The sequence below is a fragment of the Calidris pugnax genome, unplaced genomic scaffold, assembly GCF_001431845.1.
Source record: "Calidris pugnax isolate Ruff unplaced genomic scaffold, ASM143184v1 scaffold4, whole genome shotgun sequence".
Taxonomy (NCBI): Eukaryota; Metazoa; Chordata; class Aves; order Charadriiformes; family Scolopacidae; genus Calidris; species Calidris pugnax.
In genome coordinates this window covers 8,341,062-8,347,465 of record NW_015090781.1, presented here as the reverse complement: position 1 = coordinate 8,347,465, position 6,404 = coordinate 8,341,062, and positions in this window count along the sequence as shown.

Below are 6,404 nucleotides of genomic sequence, written 5' to 3'. Positions count from 1 at the left end.
CCATATTGTAAAGGAAGAATGACAGGATTAGATTGCTTAGATTACCTAGGGAGAGTATAATAAGCAGATACGGGAAACCATTTAGTTAAACAGGAATTTTGTGGGAAGATTTATAGCAGGACCTTTTCTCTTCCTTGTCTAGGTTGTTCCAAGGGATGGCGCTCTGATCACAGCAGGTTGGAGGACAGACCTATGATAAACCTGGTTTCAGCTGGTGTAATTATTAGGACTTTGGGATTGGCTCCGCTTCTCATAATGAAGGAGTGAATGTTCTTTTCAGTCTTTGGGTGGCGTTAGCACTATAGATAGGGGAGTGAAAGCATTCATTATTTTGGTTTAGAGTTGGGGTTGTAACTACATCGAAAGTACCACTTTTTTGAAGTCAGTAGGCAAGGATTTTACGTCTCCATTGCACTTCAGAAATACTGGACCAGGGTCCCCTGGACAGTGGGGTGGATGAGTCGGTCCGTGTCCTTTGACATCAAATGGGTGTCACCTGCTGACATAAATAATACCAGATTTCAGTAAAGCAAGATGGGCCTGTGGACATCCTGAAGGCTCTTCTGGTGTTTTTGGTGCTGACAGGCTGAGGGCAGAAGGCAAAGCAAAGGAAAGGGGCAGCTGTGACACTCGCTTGATCAGCGCCCAGAATGGTTTTCAAAGCCAACCACTCCAAAGAATCACTTTGTATTTCCCATCAGGACTCCTGCTCTGATTACATATCGCCCCAATAGGCAGATAAATGAGCTAAAAGCAACCCTGTTTGCAAAGGGGGGAGAGGGGGGGAGCAGCTCGCTGGCTGTGCTGACTCAGGCAGCCAGTTGCAGGCTGTGATAAATCAGTGACATGTGCCCATGGCCCACGGTGGCCTCTGAGGAGGCTTCTGGGAAGGCAAGTCCAAAGACATTGCAAAATAAAAGCATACAGGTGATGAAAGAGAGCTTCAAGGTGCGGGGTATCTTTTTAAATCTTGATGTGAAATAACAATTGACAGTAACGTGGAACGGAGAAAGGAGCTGAGGTGTCATTGGGATGGTTAAAGCATTTCTCTTATCTGATCAAACCTGTCTGCTTATACGAGCTTAGGAAAGGCTATTAGGATAAGTTGCCATTTAAGTTTGCTTTTTAAGATAACGTGGCTTCAGATACACCCTCAACAATTTGGGATTGATTTTCACTGAGACTGTGTTTTGAATTTGGAGACTACGTAGGGGGACTCTGCAGGAGAATTCTTACCATGTCAGGCTGAAGATACAGTTACTGCTTTGATGTGTTTTCTCTGTCTATTGAATAATTTTTGGTGAGGTTTTTTTTTTTTTTTGGTAGGGGACAAAAAGCAGGTGAGTTCTGAGAACAAAAGAATGCAGCCCAAACTTCCCCATCCTCCCTTAGCTACAGAAAAGCAGCAGCTTCTCATTTCAGAATTGAAACAAATAAGAGCATTTTTCAAGGGTGGGGCACAGGCTGCTTTTTGTCTTCAGGATTTATTGTGATGCAAGTTGAAACTGTGTTCGGTACCTGCCATTCCAACCTGACTGTTGGTATCTAGGGGGAAAGATGGCAGGAATGAATGCATTTCACAGGAATCCTTGGAAGTTTGTCAATACAAACATTAGGAATTTGGAGCTCTCGTGCTTAAGTTTCAGATGCTGGTTCAGATTTTAAATGTTCATTTGGAGTCCTGGATTTAAGGAAATGAAGGGGACAAGACGGGCTGTCAGTGTTAGGAGGTAGGGACAGCAGCTCAGAGGAGCCAGCTGCCTTCCTGCTGGGTCCAACCCAGCCTGCCCTGCTCTCCGTGGGCAGGAGCTGCAGCCCGGGCAGGCAGAGCCCTCCTCCCCCGGGTGCCTTCTCTCTCCCCTTTCTACTCTGAACCTTTACCCGCTGCTGTACGACGGCACCTTGTTATCCAATCTCTAGCAAATACCTTGGCAGGGAAGAGGCTTTTCCACTCTGTCACATCTGCTCTGGTATCTCGGAGCAGATAGTGACTTGTTTGTGCCAGTTTCCAATAAGTACTTACATAAAACAAATAGTTTTTTAAAACCTCTGAGCTTTCCCATTTGGCGTTTGAATTTTTAGCTGTGTTCACCTTCCCTTCTGTGCGTTGTGTGGGTTGGTAGGGATGGAAGAGGAAAAAAATTCACTATCCCAGGGGAAAAGATAGCAGCAGTGCCCCCGAGGAAAAGGTGACACAAGGACACAGATATGACCAAGGGTGACTTTGGAGCTGAGTTCAGCAAGACCCAGGCTGGCTGTGGGGTTCTGCCTGTACCAACTCCCACTGCCTCCCACCCCCTTCCTCCGCATGGGGAGACAGAGATTTCGGTGAAATCTGCTGCGAGAAGCAACATTTATTTTTTCTGATCTCCAGTCATTTGTCACCTTCTAGCAGAGACCTTCTCGAATGCGGCTCTGCTGGCAGCAGGATCTAACCCACTTTCCAGCTCCTGTTTTGGAGAAGAGACATGTTGGGGCGTTCCTCCCAGCAGGGCTTCCTCAATCAGCCAAAGGCAGGTTGGATTTCACCTGGTCCCGGAGCTGTGCTGCTGGCTTGGTGCTCTGCCCTCCTCTCCGGCAGCTGTTGGTGGAACAAGGGAGGTGAAGCTGTTAATTTGGTTTTTCGTGCTGCTCCCCAGCGACCATCCGAGGAACTGAGCTCTGTTTTTTCTCTAACACCTCCATGGGTGCTCTCAGAACAGCTCATTCCTCCCAGCTCTTCCCCAGGGATGGGGTTGGTGGGACCCATGGCCGGGCAGGGGGGAGCTGCATCCCATGGCATCACTTGGGGCAGGGACTGACGGCCCTGGGGGAGCAGAAATGGGGTCCTGGGCCACAGGGGACACCCTGGAAGAGCTGTGCAGGGCTTTTACTGTCTGTTGGTGCCCTCAGGGCATTACACAGTGGCAGAAATGAATAATGAGTGACTTCATTTGAAGCCAGCAGGTGTTTGGGCTCTCATGTCCCTGTTTGGTGCCTTCCAGTTTGCTCCTGTGATGCTCATTCAAACGAGCAGCCTGATTCCTGTGCCTGCTGGGGACAGCAAACATCTTACCTCTGCCTGCTACAGATTTGGCTGTGACCTTGGGCTGTTCATCAGGAAGCACCAAGAACCAACACAAGGAGGTGAAGGTGAGCAGGAGCCCATCAGCCAGGACCACCCCTTGCTGAGATCACAGAATGGTAGGGGTTGGAAGGTACCTTCAGAGATCATCTAGTCCAGCCCTGCTGCCAAAGCAGGATCACTTATAGCTGGGTGCCAGGACCATGGAGCGGTGGATGTTCCAGCACAGAGCCAGAGAGACCAGACACACATTTACCCAGAGTTATTTCAGTGCTTTAGCTGACCTTGAAGAGCAGGTACTGCTGCCACTTGTCTGATGCTACAGAATAACCTTAAGCTGAATTACTTTTTTTTTTTTTTTTGAATCACCAAATATAGCAAAAATATATTTCCAGCACAGAATTCCAGTTTTACTGTCTTTGACTGGATTTTTTTTTCCTAACCCCGGTCCCTCTTGCTGTTTATAACTATTCCTCATGACTCAGTTTTCCTTCCTCTCTGTTCTCCCCCCCCTCCAGCTACCTTTCCACTACTGGGGATTTCTCAGAAACATTATGCTGTCAGAATTCACCTTTATTCATAGAAATCGGACCACAAGGACATTCACTTGGAAGCAAAATGACAACTAAGAAGAACGACGTGGGCGTTGGACATGGAATAAAGTAGAAGAAGGGCAAATTGGAGGGCAGAAGGCCAGAATTCCTGGAGGGCATTTAATTAGTTTGATGGCATTTAGCATGCAAATTAGGTTAGTTTGGCAAAATGAGTCCTGGTGTGGAATGTGCAATTGATCAGTTTTCACCAGCTCTTGGGTGAAAATATTGTGTCACCTTCATGGCTGCTGGTGGCAGTATCCTTCCAACAGCCCTCGGGGAGGCATAAATCATGGGTTTAAGCTGCATTTTGTAGGCACAGACAGAAAGAGATTTCATGAGAAAACTTAGGGGGACAGGAAAAAGGATGGCTGTAGCTCTCTTGAAGGGCACGGTGATGACTCGCCGTGGTTGTCTGGGCTTCAGGAGGATGTTCTGTGGCGTTTTGATGTCTGTTCTGCTGCACAAAACCTGCAGCTCCCTCCCTCTGTCCTGCAGTGCAAACAGCAGCAGCATTGCTGGGCTGTGTGCTGTCTGCTTTCCTTCCCATCCCTGCACCCTCCGCCTCCAGCGCTGCTTCAAACCATCACCTCACCGAATTTACCTCTCCTCTCAGTGACTTGGAAGCTGGGAGTTTCAGGTGGGGGTTCCCCAGCCAGGAGTATTTGCACAGGAACGTGTTGGTGGACATCCCCCTGGGCTCTGCTGGTTCTTATGTCTCTACACAGCACAGACACGCCGGGAGGGATGCTTCCTACAGCCCTGGAGCTGGTCTGGACACAGGTTTGGGATGTTCAAGTGCCCAGAAATCCTGGGCAACTGTACAAGATCCTTTCAGTCTGCCAGAATAACATTTCCAGGTGGGAAAGGACATGTTTGAGAAATGTGAACACGTAGTGGGCCTTTTCCAAACGGGTTTCTCAGCATACAACTAATAATTTGGCGCTTTTCACAGAAAAGTGAGGGCAGACAAGTCACATGTCTAACTCCTCCAAGATTTTTTTCCCCTTGTCCCATTTTTCTTCTGGGATTACAAGAGATGGAGGCTCAGATTGATTTGTTTTTCTCCTCTGGAGCAAGAACTTGGGGATTTCACTTGTACAAGCAACTTCTGTCCTGTGGAGAAAGGTCAGAATCCTTTTTGCTTTGGGTTTTTGTGTTTGGGTTTTTTTTTTGTGCGTGTTGTTTTTCCAGTTCCCAGGGCCATGGGAGCCAGGCCTGCACCATGCCATGGTGATTCCAGGTAGATGCTGTCTAGAGCAGAGCTAAAGCAGGAGTGGGGTCCCAGGGGAGATGGTCTCCATCTCTAGCTGTTTGGCCAATCCTTGCTCTAACACTGCTGGAAGAGGCAGCAGCACCCTGAGTGTTCACGGCAGCAGCTGTCTCAGATTTTCAGCCTACAATTATAAACCATGTAATTATCCTGCAGCACTGCCTGGGATTATATACGCTTAGAACTGCATTTTATAGCAGCAGTTGGTCTGGCACGATCAGCATTGATGGCTTCTGTCGCTGCAAGTGTCAGGGCCGGAGGTGGAGCAGGCGTGTGGGTGGCTCATCTGCTCTCTGGCCACCTGGGAACCGCTTGCCAGACTTTATTCTTGGCTCTTTTCTCCTTTAATCAGCTTTGTCAACTCCGTTTCCTCACCACGATGAAAGAACTGAACTGAACTGGGAAGGAGAGTCTAAGAAGACCTTGCAGACCGGTCCTGTGCAGAGGGTTTGCTTGCTTTGGTGAGTTCTGTCTTGAATTTTTCAGGGAGGAGACCCCTAGGCTGGTGGCCTGTGACTAAGGCTCTGGAGCAACTCTTGAATGATGATAATAGCAAACATTCAGCATCGGACATGGACCTGTTGGAACAGATCCAGCGTAGGTCCACAAAAATGATCAGAGGGCTGGAGCACCTCTCCTATGAAAGACAGGCTGAGAGAGTTGGGGTTCAGCCTGGAGAAGGCTCCGGGGAGACCTTATAAAGGCCTTCCAGTACCTGAAGGGGCCCACAGGAGAGATGGGGAGGGACTATTGATCAGGGAGTGCAGCAATAGGAGGAGGGGTAATGGTTTTAAACTGAAAAAAGGTACATTTAGATTAGATATTAGGAAGAAATTCTTTGCTGTGAGGGTGGCGAGACACTGGAACAGGTTGCCCAGAGAAGCTGTGGCTGCCCCATCCCTGGAGGTGTTCAAGGTCAGGCTGGATGGGGCTTTGAGTAACCTGGTCTGGTGGGAGGTGTCCCTGCCCAGGGCAGGGGGGTTGGAACTCAATGATCTTTAAGGTCCCTTCCAACCCAAACCATTCTGATTCTAAACCACAAGATTAGCACCACTGATAGCCATGGTCCCAGCACGCCCACCGGGTGTTTAACTTCACCTTCTGGTGCTGGCTTATAAAAGAACCCAGTTCCCTGGCACAGAGTGACCCAGGCACCCCAGGAGGGAAAACTCAGCAGGGCCAGACATTTACTGCTGTAAGTCCAGTCCTGCTCCCACCGCAGTGGCTTGGTGGCCCCTGAAGAGCTGGGATGGCTGAGTCCCCAAGCAGCTGTTGGCAGCAAGGGAAGGGCTCCTGGCCCCTGAGTACCCTCCCTGTTTCTCTTCAGGTGTTTTTGCTGAATGAAAGATTTGTATCAACCTTGGCTGGCCTCTCCTCTTCTTTAAATGATGCAATAAATTAGAAAGTGATAAGGGGCCAGAGGCAACATTTAAAATTCCAGTGGAGTTTCTAGGAACTGCCCGGCACGCTCCAA